Source organism: Diceros bicornis, chromosome 6 (assembly GCF_020826845.1).
Source record: "Diceros bicornis minor isolate mBicDic1 chromosome 6, mDicBic1.mat.cur, whole genome shotgun sequence".
Classification (NCBI taxonomy): domain Eukaryota; kingdom Metazoa; phylum Chordata; class Mammalia; order Perissodactyla; family Rhinocerotidae; genus Diceros; species Diceros bicornis.
Genome location: NC_080745.1, coordinates 60,925,827 through 60,948,894, shown reverse-complemented (window position 1 = coordinate 60,948,894; position 23,068 = coordinate 60,925,827). Strand labels below are relative to the sequence as shown.

General features: G+C 35.1%; 2 pseudogenes; one reads left to right on the top strand and one right to left on the bottom strand.

The window, feature by feature from the left end:
• LOC131406863 (cytochrome P450 2C18-like) overlaps positions 1-21,788 on the top strand; it is a 24,587-nt pseudogene extending 2,799 nt beyond the window's left edge.
• Positions 1-23,068, bottom strand: part of LOC131407284 (cytochrome P450 2C9-like) — a 556,896-nt pseudogene that overhangs the window by 146,173 nt on the left and 387,655 nt on the right.

The window sequence follows — 23,068 nt, the reverse complement described above, 5'->3', positions numbered from 1 at the left end:
TTTCCATAGCATAATTGTGTGTTACCTATTCCAGACTTCTCACCAGGGAATATTTGTCAAGTGAGAATAACCTGTCACACTCTTATGTTGCTGAACCAGCTGCCTTGTGCTTTCACTTGATTGGACTACACTTGTAGCCTCACTGACAAGTTTGAGGGTTTCCTCCAACATCCCTGCCTACAGATCCTACCAGCAATGGTGCTACAGATGGTTTATAATTTAATATATGGTTTTAATTGCTTTGGCATATCTTTGTGAAATTCTCATCAATTATAATTTTTGTGTGAACAAAGCATGATTTAAAAACTGTTAGCATGAATTATTTCATATTACCTACTAGTTAATAAATTGAGTTACACATTTTGTGAATATATACACTAACGCATAATTCTACAAAATACACAAATACCAAGTTGTATAGTGATTTATTTAAGCAGGCTTCAAATATTATTAATCTCTATCCCTAACTGTAATTGGCTGTGTTTTCAGTTTTGCTTAACTTTTTCCCCCTCCATATTGGATTTTGGTTTAAAATTTTATGGTAATTATATACCTCCCACTTTAGCTCTGCTAACCTATGAAGTGCTTGTCACAATGACCCTGACTTTCTGCTTGGATTCCAAATTACCCTGTTTTAAAATTTATCTCCCAAATGAAGTGAAAGGGAAGACCGCAAGTGAGATTTTGTCTGTGAATCTCGCTCACACACACACATCCCCTAGGTGTTGCAAATAATCCTCCACCTCCTTAGCTAAAATAAAACTGTTTTTGAAAGCTTAGACTCTGGAATATGTAAAGGAGCCTGGCATAGAAGCAGATAACTCCTGAGGTTTCCTATTATACAATGCCCTATTGTTTCTTCACATCGTTTGTGATTCAAGTCACCTCTAATTAAATCTATAGAGGTGAAATTGGGAGCTTTTACATATAAAGCTTGTTGATCATTTGATTACAGTTTCATTTTTCAGATCCTCACAAAGAGAAAATCTGTCCTCTACTTTAATTTCTTTACCTATAAAATGATAGAATTAACAAAAATGATGCTTAAATTAAAAAAAATGATTTTATTGAGGTCATATTGGTTTATGACATTGTGTAAATTTCAGATGTACATTATTATATATCTGTATTTGTATGACTACATCTTGTTCACCACCAATAGTCTAGTTTTTATCTGTCACCATATATATGTGCCCCTTTACCCCTTTTGACTTCTCCCCAGCCACTTCCCCTCTGGTAACAACTAATTTGTTCTCCTTATCCATGTGTTTGTTTATCTTCCACACATAAGTGAAATCATATGGTGTTTGTCTTTCTCTATCTGGCTTATTTCACTTAGCACAATACCCTCCAGGTCCATCCATGGTGTTGCAAACGGCACAGTTTTGTCTTTTTTCATGGCTGAGTAGTATTCCATTGTATATATATACACCACATCTTCTTTATCCATTCATCCATTGATGGGCACTTGGGTTGCTTCCACATGTTGGCTTTTGGGAATAACGCTGTGATGAACGTACATCTCTTTGAATGATTGATTTTATGTTCTTTGGAGAGATACCCAGTAGTGGGATGGCTGGATCATATAGTATTTCTATTTTTAAGTTTTTGAGAAATCTCCATACTGTTTTCCATAGTGGCTGCACCAGTTTGCATTCCCACCAGCAGTGTATGAGTGTTCTGTTTTTTCCACATCCTCTCCAACGCTTGTTATTTCTTGTCTTGTTAATTATAGCCATTCTGTTGGGTGTGAGGTGATATGTCATTGTAGTTTTGATTTGCATTTCTCTAATAATTAGTGATTTTGAACATCTTTTCATGTGCCTGTTGGCCATCTGTATACCATCTTTTGAAAATGTCTGTTCATATCTTCTGCCCATTTTTTGATCAGGCTGTGTATTTTTTGTTGTTGAGTTGTATGAGTTCTTTATGTATTTTGGAAATTAACCCCTTGTCAGATACATGATTTACAAATATTTTCTTCCAGTTGGTGGGTTGTCTTTTCATTTTATTCATGGTCTCCCTTGCCTTGCCAAAGCTTTTTAGTCTGATGTATACCCATTTCTTTACTTTTTCTTTTGTTTCTCTTGCCTGAGTAGACATGGTACTTGAAGGTACTGATACTGCTAAGACCGATGTCAAAGAGTGTACTGTCTATATTTTTGTCGTAGGAGTTTTATGGTTTCAGATCTTACATTCAAGTATTGAATCCATTTTGAGTTAACTTTAGTGTATGGTGTAAGATAATGGTCTACTTTCATTCTTTTGCATGTGGCTGTCCAGTTTTCCCAAGACCGTTTGTTGAAGAGACTTTCCTTTTTCCTTTGTATGTTCTTGGCTCTGTTGTCAAAGATCAGCTGTCCATAGATGTGTGGTTTTATTTCTGGCTTTCAATTCTGTTCCTCTGTTCCACTGATCTATCTGTCTGTTTTTGTGTTAGTACCACGCTGTTTTGATTACTATAACTTTGTAGTGTATTTTGAAGTCAGGGATTGTGATACCTCAAGCTCTGTTCTTTTTTCTCAGGACTGCTTTGGCTATTCGGGGTCTTTTTTAGTTGCACATAAATTCTAAGATTCTTTGTTCTGTTTTTCTAAAGAATGTCATTGGGATTCTGATTGAGACTGCCTTCAATCTGTAGATTGCTTTAGGTAATAAGAACATTTTAACTTTGTTTATTCTTCCATACCATAAGCATGAAATATCTTTCCACTTATTTATGTCTTCTTCAGTTTTTTTCAATAATGTCTTATAGTTTTCAGTGTATAGATCTTTCACCTCCTTGATTTAATTTATTCCCATGGATTTTATTTTTTTTGTTGCAATTGTAAATGGGATTGTATTCTTGACTTCTCTTTCTGCTAGTTCATTGTTAGTATATAGAAATGCAACTGATTTTTTGTGTGTTGATTTTGTACCGTGTAACTTTGCTGTAGCTGTTGATTATTTCTAATAGTTTTTTGGTGGATTCCTTAGGGTTTTCTACATAAAGACTCATGTCACCTGCAAACAGTGAGTTTTACTTCTCCCTTTCCAATTTGGATCCCTTTTATTTCTTTTTCTTGTCTAATTGCTCTGGCTAACACGTCCAGTACTATGTTGAATAAGAGTGGTGAGAGTGGGCACCATTGTCTTGTTTCTGTTCTCAGAGGAATAGCTTTCACTTTTTTTGCCTCGAATATCATGTTGGCTGTGGTTTTGTTATATATGGCCTTTATTGTGTCAAGGTACTTTCCTTCTATACCCATTTTCTTGAAAGTTTTTGGAGGTGGGATATCATTTGGATCTTGTCAAATGCTTTCTGTGCATCTATTGAGATGATCATGTGATTTTTATTCCTCATTTTGTTAATGTGGTGTATCATGTTGATTGATTTGCAGATGTTGTACCATCCTTGCATCGCTGGAATAAATCCCACTCGATCATGGTATATGATCCTTTTAATGTACTGTTGTATGAATTGCTAATATATTGTTGTGCGTTTTTGCGTCTATGTTTATTAGCGATATTGGCTTGTATGTTTCTTTTTTGGTTTTCTTTGTCTAGTTGTGGAATCAGGATAATGTTGACCTCATAGAATGAGTTAGGAAGCTTCCCATCCTCTTCAATATTGCAGAATAACTTGAGAAGGATAGGTTTTAAATCACCTTTGAATGTTTGGTAGAATTCACCAGAGAAGCCATCTGGTCCTGGAATTTTGTTTTTTTGGAGGTTCTTGATTACTATTTAAATCTCTTTACTCGTGATTGGTCTATTCAGTTCTCTATTTCTTCTTGATTCAGTTTTTGGAGGTTGTATGATTCTAAGACTTTATCCATTTCTTCCAGATTATCCAACATTTTAGCTTATAGATTTTCATAATAGTCTCTTAAAATCTTTGTATTTCTGTGGTATCCATTGTAATTTCTCCAATTTCATTTCTGATTTTATTTATTTGAGTCTTCATTCTTTTCTTCTTAGTGAGTCTGTCTAAGGGTTTGTCAATTTTTTTATCTTCTCAAAGAATCAGCTCTTAACTTCATTGATCCTTTCTGTTGTTTTTTTAGTCTCTATGTAATTCATTTCTGCTCTGACTTTTATTAATTCCCTCCTTCTGCTGACTTTGGGCTTTACTTTTTCTTCTTTTTCTAGTTATTTTAGGTATAGTTTAAGACTACTTATTTGAGATTTTTCTTGTTTGTCGAGGTGGGCCTGTATTGCTATAAATTTCCCTCTTAGAACTGCCTTTGCTGCATCCCATATGAGTTGATATGTTGTGTTCCATTAGGCATGCCCTACAAAAAATATTGAAGGGAACCCTCCTACCTGAAACAAAAAGTCAAAGGTTTACAAAGCTTTGGGTCAGGAGATAAATAGACTGACAAAATTAGAAAATTGCAATTCTGTATCAGAATAGGTTAGCAAACATCTAATTATAACTTAAAGGACAAAGGAAAAGAAAGCATCAAAAATAACTATAAACACTTCAATTTGGTCACAAACTCACAACACAAATAAGAATAAATTGTGACAACAAAAACATAGAAGTGGAAGGGAAAAAGGATGGAAACTGTATAGGTTAATGAAGATAAGAGGCTATCAGAAAAATGAATATCCCATCTATGAGATCCTTTATACAAACCCCATATTAACCACAAAACAAAAAAAACAGAGCGGAGTCACATATCAGAAATAAAAAGAAAACTGAGAACACCATCACAGAAGACCATCAAATGGAAAGAACAGACAGAAATACAAGGAAAAATAAACAATAGAAATATAGAGCAACTGGAAAACAGAGATAAAGTGGCAGTATTAAGCCCTCACACATCAATAATCACTCTAAATGTAAATGGATTGAACTCATCAATCAAAAGACGCAGAATGGCTGTATGGATCAGAAAACAAACCCCAACAATATACTGCCTCCAGGAAACACATCTCAGCTCTAAAGAAAAACATAGGCTCAGGGAAGGCATAGAAGATGAATCTCCAAGCAAATGGCAAGCAAAAGAAAGTGGGTGTAGCCAAACTTATATCAGACAAAGCAGACTTAAGATAAAAAAGATAATGGAAGACAAAGAGGAGAAGTATATATAATGATAAAAGGGACATTGCACCAAGAAAACACAACACTTACTGACATATATGCACCTAACACATATATAGGTATATAAAGCACCCATTAACAGAACTAAGGGGAGAAATTAACACCAACACAATAATATTAGGGGACCTTAACACCCCACTATGTCAATGGACAGATCATCCAGACAGAAAGCCAACAAGGAAACAATGACCCTAAATGAAATACTAGACCAGATGGACTTAATAGATATATACAGAATATTCCATCCCAAAACAGCAGAATACACATTCTTCTCAAGTGCACGTGGAACATGCTCAAAGATAGACCATATGTTGGGAAACAAGATGGCTAAGTTTTAAAATTTATTAAAATATACTATTCTGTTGATGACTATACAGAATAATATCCCAGAGGTCCACAAGAAGGCAGTTTTGCCCAATAAAGTAAGTTTGGGGGCTCACTGGAGATGGCAGACTCTAATCCTTAAGGTAGAAAATTATTTTTATTTTATATATATGAAATGAAGAAATTAAAGAACTCTATTTATCAATTTAACGTTTTTTGTTTGCCTTATCTGGGATTTAGTTTGGAGTAAATATTTCTCATTTTACTTTTATTTTAGACAGACAAATCTATCTTAGTATTATTGTTTTCATGTATTAGTTTTTCCAATAAAAAATCAATTCTTTCTCCTTTTTTACCTTTGTTCCATCAAATACATGAATTCATGCATAATCTCTGTCTCTTTAGTCTTTCCTTCTGCTGTTTTACATACAATTCTTTCAATTATTCATTAAATATAAAAAGTTTAAAGTCCCTAATGACTTTGTCTTCCTATATCAGTCTTTAATTGTTTACAGGCTTTGAAGACAGAAGTGATTCTGCACTGATAACTTGAATTATTTGATGTTTTAGAAAGTGGTCTCTTCACGTGGTTTCTATTTCCCTCCAAAATAAGAGGCACTTTGAGTTGTAATGATGTAAATAAAGGGGTGAATGTGAATAGAGTATGTGGAAACAATTATTAAACTAGCTAAGATATAATGGTCAACTCAAATTTAATGTAAAAATGCATAGGTTGATTTTATACCTGATGAAATTTTTCCTGTTAAGGGAAGATTTTTCATTACTAGATATTACTTTATAGTTTCTAAAATTACTTTTCTCTGTTATCTCAAAGTCAAACACTTTTTTTTTTTTTTTTTTTTTTTTTTTTTGTGAGGAGATCAGCCCTGAGCTAACATCCGCCAATTCTCCTCTTTTTTTTTTGCTGAGGAAGACGGCCCTGGGCTAACATCTGTGCCTATCTTCCTCCACTTTATATGGGACGCCGCCACAGCATGGCTTACCAAGCAGTGCGTCGGTGCGCGCCCGGGATCCGAACCAGCGAACCCCGGGCCGCCGCAGCGGAGCGCGCGCACTTAACCGCTTGCGCCACCGGGCCGGCCCCTCAAAGTCAAACACTTTTATATGCATATTTTAATGTTATGTTTTAAATGTTTCCAGCTCTTTAGCTTCACCTTGGAATCCCACTTTTATCGTGGGCTGCACTCCCTGCGATGTGATCTGCTCCATTATTTTGCAGAACTCATTTCTTTATACAGATCAGAATTTCCTTAACTTGTTGGAATTATTGAAAGAAAACGTCACGATTCTGAGCTCCCCATGGTTGCAAATGAGACCAAGATCCTTTCTTCCTGATAAACTATTTATACTCTTTTCTCTGACAAGTACAAAATTCTATACAGACCAAACTATGAAATGATTGTTTAAATACCACTGTCCTGCCCAAATTTCTTGTCATGCAGTAAACCTCTGGGAAAGATGGCCCAGCCCTTTTTTTTTTCACACAAGAAAATGAATGCCCAAATATAGAGCTTGAATTCATGTCCATTTGCTCCCTGTCCAGTGATTTTTCCAGTAAACTTCAAAGCCCAGTTTCCAGAAATTATTTTGGTAACTTTCCAAAAGTATGGCCATAGCACTCAGTGGACATCAAGCCCCTTGTTGCAAGTCTTCCATTACCGAAAAGGGCTGCCCTCCAAGCAACACTTAGAGGCCTACCCACTATGTTACTTTGCAGAAATATTCTAATTTAGGATATCAAGGAGGGGGAATGTTTGGGAGCACAGATGCTGCCAAGAAACTCTGAACACGGAGGGTATTATTTATGCTTCAGTTGGGATCTTAGCTCAAAAGATAACTGGCTTAGGAATGAGAAAATATTTGGGTTTTATGGTGCATGAACACTAAATAAACATAATTTCACCCTATGCTAAGTGTGCCTGTATGTACTGTATTCTGTCTAAAAGATAATTGCATGATCTTAGAGAAGTCACTTACTTGCTCTTGTGCACAGTTACTTTATCTGTAAAACGTTCAGTTGGATGTCATGGTATTTTTAAGATGCTGTCCATTCTAAAGTACTGATTCTGTTTGTGAGGCTGCTTGATGCAATGAGAAACAACAGAGACCAGCTTATGCTCTTTATCAGGTTACTCACACTCCCTTAGCCTACATTCTCATCTACAAAATGTGAATCATAGTTTTTCATGCCACCCTTTATTTCCATGTTATAGGGAAGAAATGATGTAGATAATGAGAGATTTGATATGTTTTTAATTTTTAAAAATGCTGTGTGAGTATAGGAAATGATTATCATCTTCCACCTCTAGACATAGTTCTCTTCCTGAAACCTTTGTCAGCATAGAGCATTAGTTTATATGTGCAGTGAAAATTCTCCCCTCAAGGTAGACACCACATTCTATTCATCTTTTTAGCAAAAATTTCACCAGGACTTGGTATATGATATATATGTCTTCATTGAGTGTTTTTTGTTTAATAAATGATTTTTTTCTATTTCAGGTCTGCAATAATGTCCCTGCTTTCCTTGATTATTTCCCAGGGAGTCATAAAAAATTTCGTAAAATGTTGCTGATATAAGAAGTCATCCTTTGGAGACAATGAAAGAACCCCAAGAATCTCTAGACACTAACAATCCTCAGGACTTCTTTGATTGTTTCCTGATCAAAACGGAACAGGTAAAATAGTAACAAGGGCTCAATTATTTGATTAGTTGTGCATCTCGTGGTTCATTGATTAATTCTCTAGTTACAAGTTCTAAATGGTAAAGTTAGAAATTCTTGACTAGCCCTTTCTGTACTTACTGTGTGTATGGATCTTCACTAAGAATCATGGAAAATTTAAAATTGATTGTTAAATACATGGACCCTGTTTTTAGGTGCTAATAATATACTTGAGGTGAGAGAGAATGCATAACTCAGGTGAAATTGATACAATTACAAAAAAGAAACAAGGTACAAAATACTGAGACATAAAATAAAGATGGAAATGAACATTTGTACTCCATATATGGAAGAATGAGAAGGAAAGGCTTGACCAAGGTGGGCTCCCTGCATGTTCTGAGGTTTGAGTAGATCTTGAAATATTTTCAGTGAGGGACAGTGTTGCAAATTTCAGGTGAGATGAATGGTGAATGCAAAAGTTGTGAGGTGTGTGTTGCCGAAAAAGATTAGGTAGATGAAAAAGGGAAACCTTAACTGAGTGTAACCAAAAATGCATTTGGAAAGATAAAGAGTTGGAAATTGGTGTTTGTCAAGGAATTTATAATCATGAATTCTGGCTTGGAAAATTTTATTTGATCAGGAAGAAATACGAGCCAAAACAAGAATGGAATTCATATAATTATAGGAGAAATTATCCTCTGCGTCCTTTAGAGGGATCTATAGGATGAAACTAGGGTTCACAGACTGGTTTGGTTATTTTTCATTTCTTTAAACTTGGACTTGATTACAGTCTGGGCCATAGAAGTGCAGAGAAATTTGAAATAAAATCAAGGCTTTCCATCCTGTCATATTCTCAGAAATTTAGGAAGAGAATCAATTAGACTGTGCCATGGAAATCAAAAAAGAAGCAATATTTTAGAAGAAATAGAACAGATAAAATTGGGAGTTAAAGAATGCTGTCCCCGGGAAAGTCTTTGAATTTTATTAGAATTTGTGTTTGAGGAGTTCTATAGAGAGTGGTTTTAATAAAGGGGGAAAGATGGGAGCCAAATTACAGGGGCTTGGGTAGGAAATTTCAGGGATGAGACCAAAAGTCCCATACATGAAGTTTAACCAAGGAGGGAAAGATTTGGATGATGAATTTGAATAGCGGTAGGGTCGAGTTGAAAAGGTGTGTAAAAAAGTTAATGGGAAGATGTGAAACGTGAGGTACTAGGGCAAAATGTGAAGTGAGTCAAAGATGCTGAAGGAGATGACACTGGAAGAATTACCCATAGAATTTGAGCCAGACTGTCAAATCATGTGTTCTAGATGCAATAAAGTGAGAAGATGAAGTGACTTGAAGAAACTGGAAGAAGGAACAAGCAAATTATTTCTGCTCTCTGCCTTGTCTTCTGGTAGAGCAATGATTATTATTCTTTTTGAGGTCCTGTTAATTCGTGAATCTAATTAAATGTGTGGACACTTTTACAGAAGAATGCACCTATAACGGTTCTCCATATTTTGCACACAATTATTGGGGATTCCTTCCTGTTATGAAGCCTCTTCATTTATCTCAGGTCAAGGAGAATTCTAAGATCTCTGGGATTTTATTTCAAGTGGATATTTCATGACTACTATATTTAAAAACAATATTCTTTCTCTGGCCTCACAATGTATTTAAGGTCTAGATTAATTTATTTTTTGGTAACAGCTTTATTGAGATATCATTCACATATCATACCACTTGCCTACTTGAAATGCACAATTCAGTGGTTTTTAGTATTTTCACAGAGTTCTGAAATCATCATCACAATCAATTTCAGAACATCTTCACACCCTCCAAAAAAACCATATACCCTTTAGCAGTAATCTCCCATTTTTTCCCAAACATCCCAGCCCTAGGCAACCACAAATATATTTTCTATCTCTGTAGATCTGCCTATTCTGGATATTTTAGAGAAGTTGACTTTACCATATATGGTCTTTTGTGACCGGCTTCTTTCACTTAGTGTGTTATCAAGGTTTATCATCATTGTAGCATGTATCAGGACTTCATTCCTTTTTATGGATGAATAATATTCTGTTGGATGGGTATACCACATTTTATTCATTCATTCATCAATTGATAGACATTTATCTTTTTCTATTTTTTGGCTGTTATGAGTAATGCTTCTATGAACATTTGTGTACAAGTTTCTGTGTGGATATATGTTTTTCTTTCCCTGGGATATATACCTAGGAGTGGAATGATGGGTCATATTGTAACTCTGTGTTTAAGCTTTTGAGGCACTGTGGCTGGATCAAAAATCTAAACAGAAGAGCTGCAGCTATAAAACTCTTAGAAGAAAAAAGGGAGAAAAGCAGGTGCACCATTTCATATTCCCACTAGCATTGTGTGGGCATTCCAATATCTCCATATCCACATCAACACTTGTTACTATCTTTAGTTTTTATTATAACAGTCTTAATGGGTATGAAATGGTCTTTGATTGTAGTTTTGATTTGCATTTCCCTGATGATTAATGATGTTGAGCATTTTTTCATGTTTTTATTGGTCATTTGTATACATCCTTTGGCGTCATGTCTGTTTAGATTATTTGCCCATTTTTACCCAGGTTGTTTTCTTTTATTGATTATTGAGTTGTAAGGGATCTTATGTATTTTAGATAGAAATCCTTTATCAGATATTTTGCCAAAATATTATCTCACTCTGTAGGTTTTCTTTTTGCGTCTTGATGGTGCCATTTGATACATAAAAATTTTTAATTTTGTTGAAGTCCACTTTATCTGAAAAAAATTACCTAATACAAGGTCACAAAGATTTAGGCCTGTGTTTTCTTCTAACAGTGTTATAGTTTAGCTCTGTCATTTAGGTCTACAATCCATTTTAAATTGATTATGTAGATGGGAGAAGGTTCAATATGGTGGGATAGGAAGAACTTGAACTCACCTTCTCCCACAGACACAACCAATCTACCACTGTATTTAGTATAATTCCCTCTGAAAGAGATCAGAAGATTCGATGAACAGAGCCTCCATAGCAAATGATAAAAGGACAACATCAAGGCAAGTAAAAGAGGCAGAGTCATGGGCTTACCAAAGAAAAACCACACTCCAACTGCAGCAGTCCTCAGTTTGGGGAGATCTCAAAGGTATGAAATGTTTCCCTGAGGAGAAGGAATTCGAGCTCTGCATCAGGCACCACAAACCTTAGATCCTGCACAGGAGAGACAAACCCCCCAAACGCCAGGCTTTGAAATCAGTGGGGATTAGGTCTAGGAAAATTATAACACTATAGGGAGGGCAAAATCCTCTTCTAAAGAACTTGCATGCAGATTCACTCAACCTGGAAACCAGAACAAAAACACCAGTTTGAAAAGTGCACAAACTATAGGTGAAGAGGACCCATTTACTAACTTTAAAGCATCTGCAAGAGAGGCGTGAATCAGCCAAGACTCCCTCCAGGGACTGAGACAGTGACAGGAACCATTTTTACAAGAAATGTTAAAGGGAGTTCTTTAAGTGAAAAAGAAAAGGCAATAACTTTAAATAAGAAAATACATGAAAGAGAAAATCTCACCTTTTGTGTATGTATAGGAAAGATAGGGGATCAACCACATATACAACTAGTATGAAGGTTAAAAGACAAAAGTAGTAAAATCAACTACAAATAAAATAATTAGTTAAAGGATACAAAAAATAAAAAGATGTAAAATATGATGTGAAAAACATAAAACGTGTGAGGGGGTAGTTAAAATATAGAGCTTTTAGAATGCATTTGAATGTAGCAAATAACAGCTTAAAATAGACTGCTATATATATAGGGTTGTTATATGTGAACCGCATGGTACCCGCAAACCAAAAACTTAGATACACAAATAATAAAGAGAAAGAAATAAAAATATAACTAAAGAAACTAAAAAGAGTCATCAGCCCGCAAGAGAAGAAGAAAGGAACAGAGAAGAACTACAAAAACTACCAGAAAATAATTAACAAAATGACAGTAAGTACATACCTATCAATAATCACTTTGAATGTAAATGGACTAAATTCTCTGATCAAAAGACATAGGGTGGCTGAATAGATAAAACAAAAACCAAAAAACAAAAACTCTAAGACTCATCTATATGCTGCTTACAAAAGACAAACTTCAGGTCTAAAAATACACAGAAACTGAATGTGAAGGGATGGAAAAACAAATTTCATGCACATAGAAATGAAAAGAAAGCAGGGATAACAATACTTCTATCAGGCAAAATAAACTTTAAAGTAAAGACTGTAACAAAAGACAAAGAAAGGCATGATATACTAATAAAGGGGTCAATCCAACAAGAGAATATAATATTTGTAAATATTTATGCACCCAACATAGGAGTTCCTAAATCTATAAAGCAAATATAGGAAGACATAAAGAGAGAAATTGACAGTAATACAATAATAGTAGGGGACTTTCATACCCTACTTACATCAATGGATAGATTATTCAGACAGAAAATACAAAAACAGTGTCCTTCAATGATACATTAGACCAGATGGACTTAATATACATGTACAGAACATTTCATCCCAAAACAGCAGGATACACATTCTTTTCAAGTGCACATGGAACATTCTCCAAGATAGAGCATATGTTAGACCACAAAACAAGCCTCAATAAATCTTAAAAGATTGAAATTATATCAAGCATCTTTTCTGATCATAATGGTATGTAACTAGAAATCAATTACAAGAAGAAAACTGGAAAAAATACAAACAGGTGGGGACTAAACAACCTGCTACTGAACAATCAATTAGTCAACAAAGAAATCAAAGAATAAATAAAAGAATACCTTGAGACAAGTAAAAGTGGAAACACAACTTTCCAAAATCTATGAGATGCAGCAAAAGCAGTTCTAAGAGGGAAGTTCATGACTATACAGGCTTAACTCAAAAAACTAAGAAAAATCTCAAATAAATAATCTAACCTTACAGCTAAGGAACTAGAAAAAGAAGAACAAACAAAGCCCAAAATTAGTAGAAGGAAGGAAATAATAAATATCAGAGTGGAAATAAATGAAATAGACTAAAAATATAGAAAAGATCAATGAAACTAAGAGGTGATTCTTTAGAAAAAGTAAACAAAGTTGATAAACTTTAGCTAGAATTATCAAGAAAAAAGAGGGAAGCCCTAAATAAATAATAAAAGAAATGAAAGGGGAGAAGTTATAAGACATACAACAGAAATACAAAGGATAATAAGAGACTAATACAAACGATTATATACAAACAAATTGGACAACCTAGTAGAAATGGACAAATTCTTAGAAACATACAATTTTCCAAGACTGAATCAGGAAGAAATAGAAAATCTGAATAGACTTATTACTAGCAATGGAATTGAATCAGTAATAAAAAAATTCGCAACAAAGAAAAGTCCAGGCCCAGATGGTTTCACATGTGAATTCTACCAAAGATTTCAAGAAGAGTTAATACCTATCCTTCTCAAATGATTACAAAAAATTGAAGAGGAAAGAATGCTTCCAAATACATTTTACAAGACCAGCATTACCCTGATACCAAAACCAGACACATGCTACAAAAAAAAAAGAAAATTACAGGCCAATATCTCTGATGAATATAGATGCAAAAATCCTCAACAAAATATTAGCAAACCAAATTCAACAATACATTAAAAGGATGCTACACCATGATCAAGTGGGATTTATTCCAAGAATGCAGGGATGGTCCAGCATCTGCAAATCCATCAATGTGATACACCACAAAATGAAGGATAAAAATCATATGATCATCACAATAGATGAAGAAAAAGCATTTGACAAAATTCAACATACATTTATGATAAAAACTCTCAAGAAAGTGGGTATAGAAGATACATACTTCAAGATAATAAAGGCTATATGTGAAAAACCCACAGCTAATATTCTATTCAATAGTGAAAATTTGAAAGCCTTTCCTCTAAGATCAGGAACAAGACCAGAATGCCCACTCTTGTCACTTTTATTCAACATAGCGTTGTAAGTCCTAGTCAGAGCAATTTGCAAGAAAAAGAAATAAAAGTCATCCAATTTAGAAAGGAAGAAGGTAAACTGTCACTATTTGCTGGTGACATGAAACTATGTGTAGAAACCCTAAAGACTCCACCAAAAATCTATAGAACTAGTAAATGAATTCAGTAAAGTTGCAGGATACAAAATTAATATACAGAAATCTGTTGCATTTATATACACTAATAACAAGCTATCAGAAAGAAAAATTAAGAAAACAATCTCATTTACAATTGTAACAAGAAGAATAAAATACCTAGGGATAAATTTAACCAAGGAAGTGAAAGAACTGTACTCCAAAAACTATAAGACATTGGTGAAAGAAATTGAAGATGGTACAAATAAATGGAAAGATATAATGCTCTCATGGACTGGAAGAATTAATATTGTTAAAATGTCCATACTATGCAAAGCAATCTACAGATTCAATGCAATCCCTATCAAAATACCACTGGCATTTTTCACAGAACTAGAAAAAATAATCTTAAAATTTATATGAAACCACAAAAGACTCTGAATAGCAAAATCAATCATGAGAAAGAAGAACAAAGCTGGATGTATCACGCTCCCTGGTTTCAAACCACACTGCAAAGCTATAATAATCAAAACGGTATGGTACTGGCAAAAAAAACAGACACATAGATCCATGGCACAGAATAATGAGCCCAGAAATAATCCTATGCATGTATGATCAATTAATCTTCGACAAAGGAGGAAGGAATATACAATGGGGAAAAGATAGTTTCTCTAATAAATGGTATTGGGAAAACTGGATAGCTACACACAAAAGAATGAAACTGTCTTACACCTTATACAAAAGTAGACTGAAAATGAATTAAAGACTTCAATATCTTACAATTAGCTCTCATTCTTGTTTTTTTGAGCCTGTGCCCCTGGACTGTGAACTTCATCAGCACTTCTCAGTTTTTCCTCTCTCTTCGTAGGTGGAACAGTATGGCTAGGGGGGACTGGGGTTGTGAATTTCTCTTCTCTCTTTTGGAAGCCGTGAGCCAGCTGGAGTTGGGTATCCCCGTCCCCCAGGTGTGTTAGGCTCTTATAAAACCCAAGCAGGTTAGGCTCTGGTAACATAGTTTCTTCTGAGGGCAGACCTCGTGAAGAACAACTGAATGCTCTTGCATATTCCAAAATGGTTCCTTTTCTCTTCTTGCCAGAAGCAAAAGGGTACTTTTCTCTGATATTAACTCTGAGGACCTGTTAGAGATCCTGAAAGTAAAACTCACAGAAGTGTGGGTTCCCCTCTATGAAGGGTCTCCCTAGAGATTTTAACTCTCAGACTTGTCTACACTAAGCCTCCAGCAATTGGTTATTGCCATTTAGGTTTTACTACCCTGGACTGGTTCCCACAGAGGTTTCTGCTCATGGGTTTCTGCTCTGCTAAGTCGTGATTCTCTGTATCTACTTTTCTGTCTCCCCAATTTTGAAAACAGTGGTTTTCTCTGTAACTTCACTTCTCTGATGGATATAAGAAGAATTATTGATGTTTTCATTTGCTCAGCTTTTTATTTGTTGTAAGGATGGAGTCACGATTTCTAAGCTCCTTACATGCCATGACAGAAACTGGAATCTTATTAATTTTTTTTAACGATCCTTTGACAGAAGTCATTTTTCTGTTGCCACTTTAAATGATATTATCCCACTATCTTCTGACATCCAATGTTTCTGATGAGAAATCATCTCTTACTTTTTTTATGATCCTTTGTACATGATGAGTAAATTTCTCTTCCTGCTTTCAAGATGCTGTGTTTTTTGTTTTTTGCTTTTTCTTTTTAATTAAAACTGTCTTGGTATGGGTCTCTGAGGTTATTCTGCTTGGGTTTCATTGAGCTTCTTGGATCTCTAGAATAATGTCAGTCATCAAGTTTGGGAAGCTTTCAGCCATTATTTCTTCAAATATTTTTTCTGCCCTTCTTTCTCTCTTCTCCTTCTGTGACTCCCACAATATGTTTGTCAGTATGTCTCATGGGATGCCAAAGACTCTATTCATTTTTCATCATTCTTTTTTCTTTATACTATTCCAATTGGGTAATTCCAGCTTCACTGTCTTTAAGTTAGTTGTTTCTTTCTTCTTCCTGCTCAAATGTGCTATTGAACCATTCTAATGAATTTTTAAATATTTTTCACCTATTATACTTTTCAAGTCCAAAATTTATATTTGGTTATTTTTTATATATTCTATCTCTTTATTGATATATTCATCTTGTTCATTGTTGTTCTCCTACTTTCCTTGATTTCTTCTAGCATATTTAAGACATTGAATTTAAAGTTTTTGTCTAGTATTGTCCAATGTATGGGCTTCCTCAGGGAAGAGATGTCCTTAAACGTCTGAATATAATAAGAATAGAAAAAAAAAGGATTCTGTCCATTTAAATCCCCTTATCCAATGCTGTTCAGGAAGTCTATTCATCCTGTGGGGATTGACACAATGGCCAGGCTCTGTGCTAGCCCCTTGGTAGTCAAAAGCATGTGATCAACACAAAACCCTGATTTTTTGGGACAAGGTCCCTATTGCCCACCTTAGGACTAGCAATCTGCAACAGATATATGGGCCACAGTCCTCACAGCTGCCTGCAGGGGACCTGGTGTATGGAGAATGGTATCTGCTAGACACTGAAATTTATCAACTTCTTTCTCATCAGGCACTCCCCTGGATGCTGTAAGTGTTCAACTAGACTCCAGAGTCCCAAAATAGTTGCTTCAGACAGTTGATACCAGGCCAATAGTTTTTTCTGTGGAGAGAGTGATTCCAGGAACTTCCTACTCTGTTGTCCTCGTGACATTACTCTAGTAATGCCACCTTAACAATATTAAGTGTTTCAATTCATGACATGCAATGCATTTCTATTTATTTAGACCCTCTTTGATTTCTTAGAACATTGCTTTATGTAGTCAAGCTTAATTTTCATTGGATATGTGCACATAACCACTACATATCTAAATTCACTTCAACAGCTAGAAATATTAGTATTGGTTTATGAGTATACTGCTCTTCTTACTGACTTTAAAGTAATTTGGATTTGACAAGCTAGAAACTGTGGAAAGCCAATGTTAATAAGGGACATAACTGTCATTCTATGAAGTACACCTCTTCTGAGGGTTAAGTCTGCCTTAATGGTGTTGATTACATAATATTAGACATGCCACAAGTCACCTGGATATATAAGAGCACCATTAAATTAATGCTGGCCTATGGACTGGTTAGAAAATATACATATATTTTTAACCCTCTAGTCAATATTTAAAATTAACCCCTTTTTGTCAATTCTGTGTCACATAACCCCTCAGTCCTAAATAAATCTTAGTTGTCTTTATTAAGTGCTTTCTCCCAAACATCAATTTGTGAGAGCTCCATTTATTGATTCCCATATCCTCAGTATCCGCACTACCCTTACCCTCAATTTCATCTTTTCTGGGTAAGTAATTCCCCAACCTCTCTGTCTTCATGTTTGTGATGTCCCTTTTGTTTGTAATTCCTATTCATTCCTGCACTTGTTTCCTAGACCAAGTTGCCTATTGCCTCACATCTGGAATACCATAGTGGCCTGCCTTGTCTTGTCTTTGTGAATCCATTCTTTGTCTCTATAATCTGTTCTAGGAAGTGTTGCCATATGAGCTGTTGGACAATTTCAACTTCATAATGAATATTCAGGTTATAGTGAGTCCAGATAAATTACTTAACAGAGAAGAGAATTGTGTACTCTTGATTTAATCTTGTTACATCTTCCATGCTATGATCCTAATTTACACATTTCTATCCATTAAGATTATGTTTCTTTACAAATAAGAGAAAACCCAATTAACCACGTCTTCAACAAATTGTTTATTTATCTTACATACAAGGAGTCTTGTGGTGGGTCAGTCTAGGGTTAGCACAGTAGCCCTGAAACATCAGACTCAGGCACCTTCCATTATTCTTCACCATACCCAGTATACAGACCTTCATCTTCATGCTTAAATACTGCTGACCTGAGATGATGTCTGCCTCACTTCCACTTTCACATCTGTGTTTTGAGTAAGAAGAAGGAAAGAGAAGTGGCTCCACCAGGCTTTTGTTTATATCTCATTCATAAAACATATGTTGCATGGCCCTCCTAACTGCAAAAAGGACGGTGAATGGAATTTTTAGGCAAGCAAGGAGTAAGGGGGTACGAAATGAAGATCGGGCCAACTAATCAGCAGTCTCCCATGCCATAAAACAGCTTTTTCTAATAATGCATGATTCAGTGTCTGTTATGGCTTAACTTTATAACAATCTAATTTATTTTGTATTTATTGCAGTTAAATATGCTGGCAAACTAATATGCCAAATAATTGCACTAAATCATTTCTAGGAAAATCACAATCAACAGTCTGAATTTACTATTGAAAATTTGATAAGCACTGCATTTGATTTATTTGCCGCTAGAACAGAAAAATGAGCACCACTTTGAGATATGGAATCCTACTTCTGATAAAGTACTGAGAAGTCACAGGTAAGACTACAAATGGTGAACAGGGTAAATCTCAGAAGAGACATCTGGCAAGACATTGTTACTTTCCTGCCTTTCATTTCTCTTAGAGAAGATTCAATATTGAAATTTCTGTTCCACTAGCTATAATTTGTCTAAATTTAATGAAGGGATAAAATGAGACAACTTTGCACAAGAGAGGTTGGTGACTGAGAGAAGTGAAGGACAGTGTGGGTAGAAGGAAAGCAGCAAATTTCTGCTGCAGTGTCTGGATTCCATTGGGAGGTGATTTGTGTCAGGAAACAGCCATCATGAATTGGCCTAAGATTACATATTGGTTTTCCTAAGAAAAGGCCGCTTTGAATGGTAGGTATGTTTGTGCAGAAATCTTCCCTCATTCTGAAAGTACAGTGTTCTAATGCTGGGGTAGGGAAGATGGGAACTCTTTATAGAAGCATAAGTGGAAATTCTAGAATTTAGTGAGGAACCCTGAAAAAATTTCTACAGTCTGAGAAGTATTCTAAAAGGTTAGATTCACAAGAATGGTGCTGGTATTTAGGCAGAAGATGTGCCTAAATAATTTTGTTATTCCAAAAGTCTGTTTCCAGGAAACTAGGTTTGCCAAAGTAAGATTTTTTGGGGGTGGGGGGGTAAATAATTTTATCTTTTATGAACATTTTATTTTAGAAAGTTACCTCAAAAGAGTTCCAGTTGCGCACAGCAGATTAAAAACATTCATTATCTTTTCTTGTGTCAGGATCTCATTGAAATAATTATAAAATAATTACAAATGAAAATTAATTAGTTCTTTGAAGTTGAAGAAGAAGAGTACAGGAAGCAGCCTTCAAGGCTTCAGAAAATTTCTGAAACACAGAGAGCGGAAAGGAGGGTGATAAGTACCTCAGCAGAGAGGAAGAAATTGTAACCTAAATGTCAGAGGAAGCTTTATCAACATGGAAAAGCTAATGTGTGTCCCCAAAATCCCCAAAGTCTCACTATTTGGAAGTATCAAGTGTCTAATAAGTTAGGGGAGATGAGGCAGAAGACAGGAGGCTCCCTCTACAATGTGTACAGTTTTGTACAGTTGTACAGATTCTCTCTACAATTTTTTTGAGCAGGTAACTTTTTCTCTCACAGGAAACACAGGTGTACTCTCTAGAGAAACTGAACATAAGAGGCCTGCACTCAGGAACACTGCGCAGAGTCAGGGAAAGAGTGAAGCACAGAGCTAAAAAGAGAGGATAAGTCTGAGGCCACCTCTTGAATCCTGAGACTCTTAGCTCTTTTCTCCAACCTTCATCCTGAAACTAGCAACCAGATGTACACTTCAGAGAAAGCATAGCTGCAAAGGAAAGACCTTCATATTCCACCATCAAGACAGAACATTCTCTCCATGTGTCTAACAGAGTAAACGAAAGAAAAACTTCCACCCAAGACACATGCTTATGAAATTTCAGAACATCAGGGTAAAGCTAAAATCATAAAAACTTTCAGAGCTAAATCAGATCATATATACCAAAGATTAGAAATCAGAAGTTTGTCAGAACTGTCAAGAGCAACTATTATCTTGTGTATTATAAAAAGAGCAATTTTCATTTGTGCATGTTTACCAAAAATGTTACTTCCTCTTTCCACTTTCTCAGAAAGTTACTGGAAGATATGCTCCATCCAAATATTTGAAACCAAGTCAGACATGGTCATGTGCTCCAGGATATCGGAAGCCCTCCTGTAGGAGGATGAAAGTTTCAGGGAGGGTAATTGGCAGCAGGCCTGGGGAAATACCAGTTTAGATTGTACTAAGTAGATAAAGCAGGTGTGCAAGAAGTTAAGAAAAATAAAAGAGAAGGATTGATAATCTGAGGTTTGAGCATTTGGAAAATTATTACTAGGAGTTTAAAACATGAGCCTGAACATTTGGAAGTAATTCTAAATAGGCAACTAGAAATTTAGGAATGGATATAAATTGCTTATTTATTGTAAATTGTAAGTTTACAATAAGAAATTGTAAGTTAAAATATATACAAAATGAAAAATAATCATAGTTATCTTACGAGTGAACAATATTTATGTGGTTATAGTGGTATAAACAATGTATATTAATATAATGAAAATTATGATAAAAATATATAGGCAAAAGTGGAGTTAGGGCCAGTGTGTGCATATGCAATTGTGTGTGTATCTATTCATGGGTATTCTGTATGGAGTGGTGATGGAGATGCAAATCCTCATCTCTCATACCAGAACTTCATTCAGTATTGCCTAAAACTGGATAAATAAATAAATAGAAACAAATATAGAGTCATTGCTTTGAAATGTGTGTATACATTAGAGAAGAAACTGCTAGAATGAATCAAAAAGGCTACATCTGGGGAGTGGGAAGTTGAGGAGGGTACCATTGCAAGTTGCATACACACACACACAGACATAAATACATATAGATTCATGAGTAGAATTTAATTTTTAAAACTCTTACATTATTTTGATATAAATTAATAGTAATTTCTTTTTTTCTTTCTGCAGTGACAATAATTTCTTGAGTTAATTATGTGATAACTGTTCATATTTTGAAACATTTCATCATTTCTATTTGTATTAATTGTCCTGTATTGTAATATGTAGGTATGTACAGATATATCTAAGGCCTAGCTTGTATTGATTATATATATTATTTGTATTATTATATGTATTATTTGTATATGTATTATATGTATAACGAGAGTTATATGTATCTATTTTATAGCAGTTCTCTAAGTCTAGTTGTACTTCTGAGCATATAACTTATGTTTATAGTGGTGTTTGGACACCTTAATAATTCTTAATATAACCCTGAATTGCTGTGGCAAATGTGCCATTTTACTTTTTTTCCATCAGTCTTACTTGTATCTTATCAGCTAAAGTCCAGGAAGAGATTGACTGTGTGATTGGCGGACACTGAAGCCCCTCTATGCAGGACAGGAGCCACACGCCCTACAAGGATGCCATGCTGCACGAGATCCATAGATACCTTGACCTCATCCCCACCCCTCTGCCTCACGCAGTGACCTGTGACAATAAATTCAGAAACTACCTCATCCCTAAGGTCAGATTTGTTTCTCATACATTGACCTCAGTACTCTTGAAGTTCCCATATTCACAGCATGGTTCCACTCTTCCAACAACGCAATATGAGAGAAATGCAAAAATCATATATTTGGCAGCTTGAAGGACTTGTATTGTACCCAATACGGGCTATAAAGCTTTATAACAGGTCTTGATAGCTGGCAGTGTAAATCTTCCAAATTTGTTCCGCTTCTTCAAGATTGTTTTTTCTACTCTTAGCTGTTTACATTTCCAAATAAATTTTAGTATTAGTTTGTTAATTTCCCAAATCACTCTCCTGGGATTTTATCAGGGTGACATTAAATCTACAGATTAATTTGAAAAGATTTGTTTTCTTGAAAAGAATTGACATGAATCTTTGAATTCATGAATATGGCATATGCTTCCAATTTATTTGAGCTTTGTTTATTTTTTTCAATAATGTTTTCTTTTCAGTGCAATGGCTTGCACAGTTTTTGGTTAGGTCTTTCCTAGGAGTTAACATTTTTGACGCTATTATAAATTGCATAATTTAAAAAATGCTTTTTCCATTTCTTTGCATCTGGTATATGGAAATATAATTAATTTTATAATTTCGATGACCTTTTATATGCATTCTTGCTAAATTTACTAATCATTGCTAATAATTTGTGTGTAGAGTCATTTGGAATTTCTACATACACAATCCTGCTGTAGCGGTTAATATTTGTTTTGTTTCTTTTTTTATTGAGGTATAATTGACATACAACATTATATTAGTCAGGTGTACAATATAACCATTCAATATTTGTATATACGGCAAAATGGTCACCACGGTAAGTCTGATTACCATCTATTTGCATACAAAGTTAACAAAAAATGTTTTTCTTATGATGAGAACTTTTAAGATTTACTCTCTTAGCGACTTTCAAATATGGAACACAATATTATTGACTCTAGTCACCATGCTGTACATTATGTCCCCTGACTTATTTATTTGTAACTGAAAGTTTGTACCTCTTGACCCCTTCACTCATTTTGCCCACTTACCAAACCCCTCCCCTGTGGCAATTACCAATCTGTCATCTGTATCTATGAGTTTTGTTTGTCAATTTGTTTCCTTTTATTTCTTATTTTCTGGTACATATGATTTTAATTTCTCTTTATTGCATTATTCTCTTGGCTAGGATTTCCAGGATATTGTTCAAAAAAGTGGTGCTAGTGGACCTCCTTGGTTCAATTTTTCTTTCATGAGGAAGATCAGCCCTGTGCTAACATCTGTCAATCCTCCTCTTTTTTTGCTGAGGAAGACTGGCCCTGTGCCAACATCCATGCCCATCTTCCTCCACTTTATATGGGACGCCACCACAGCATGGCTTGCCAAGTGGTGCGTCGGTGCTCGCCAGGGATCTGAACCGGCGAACC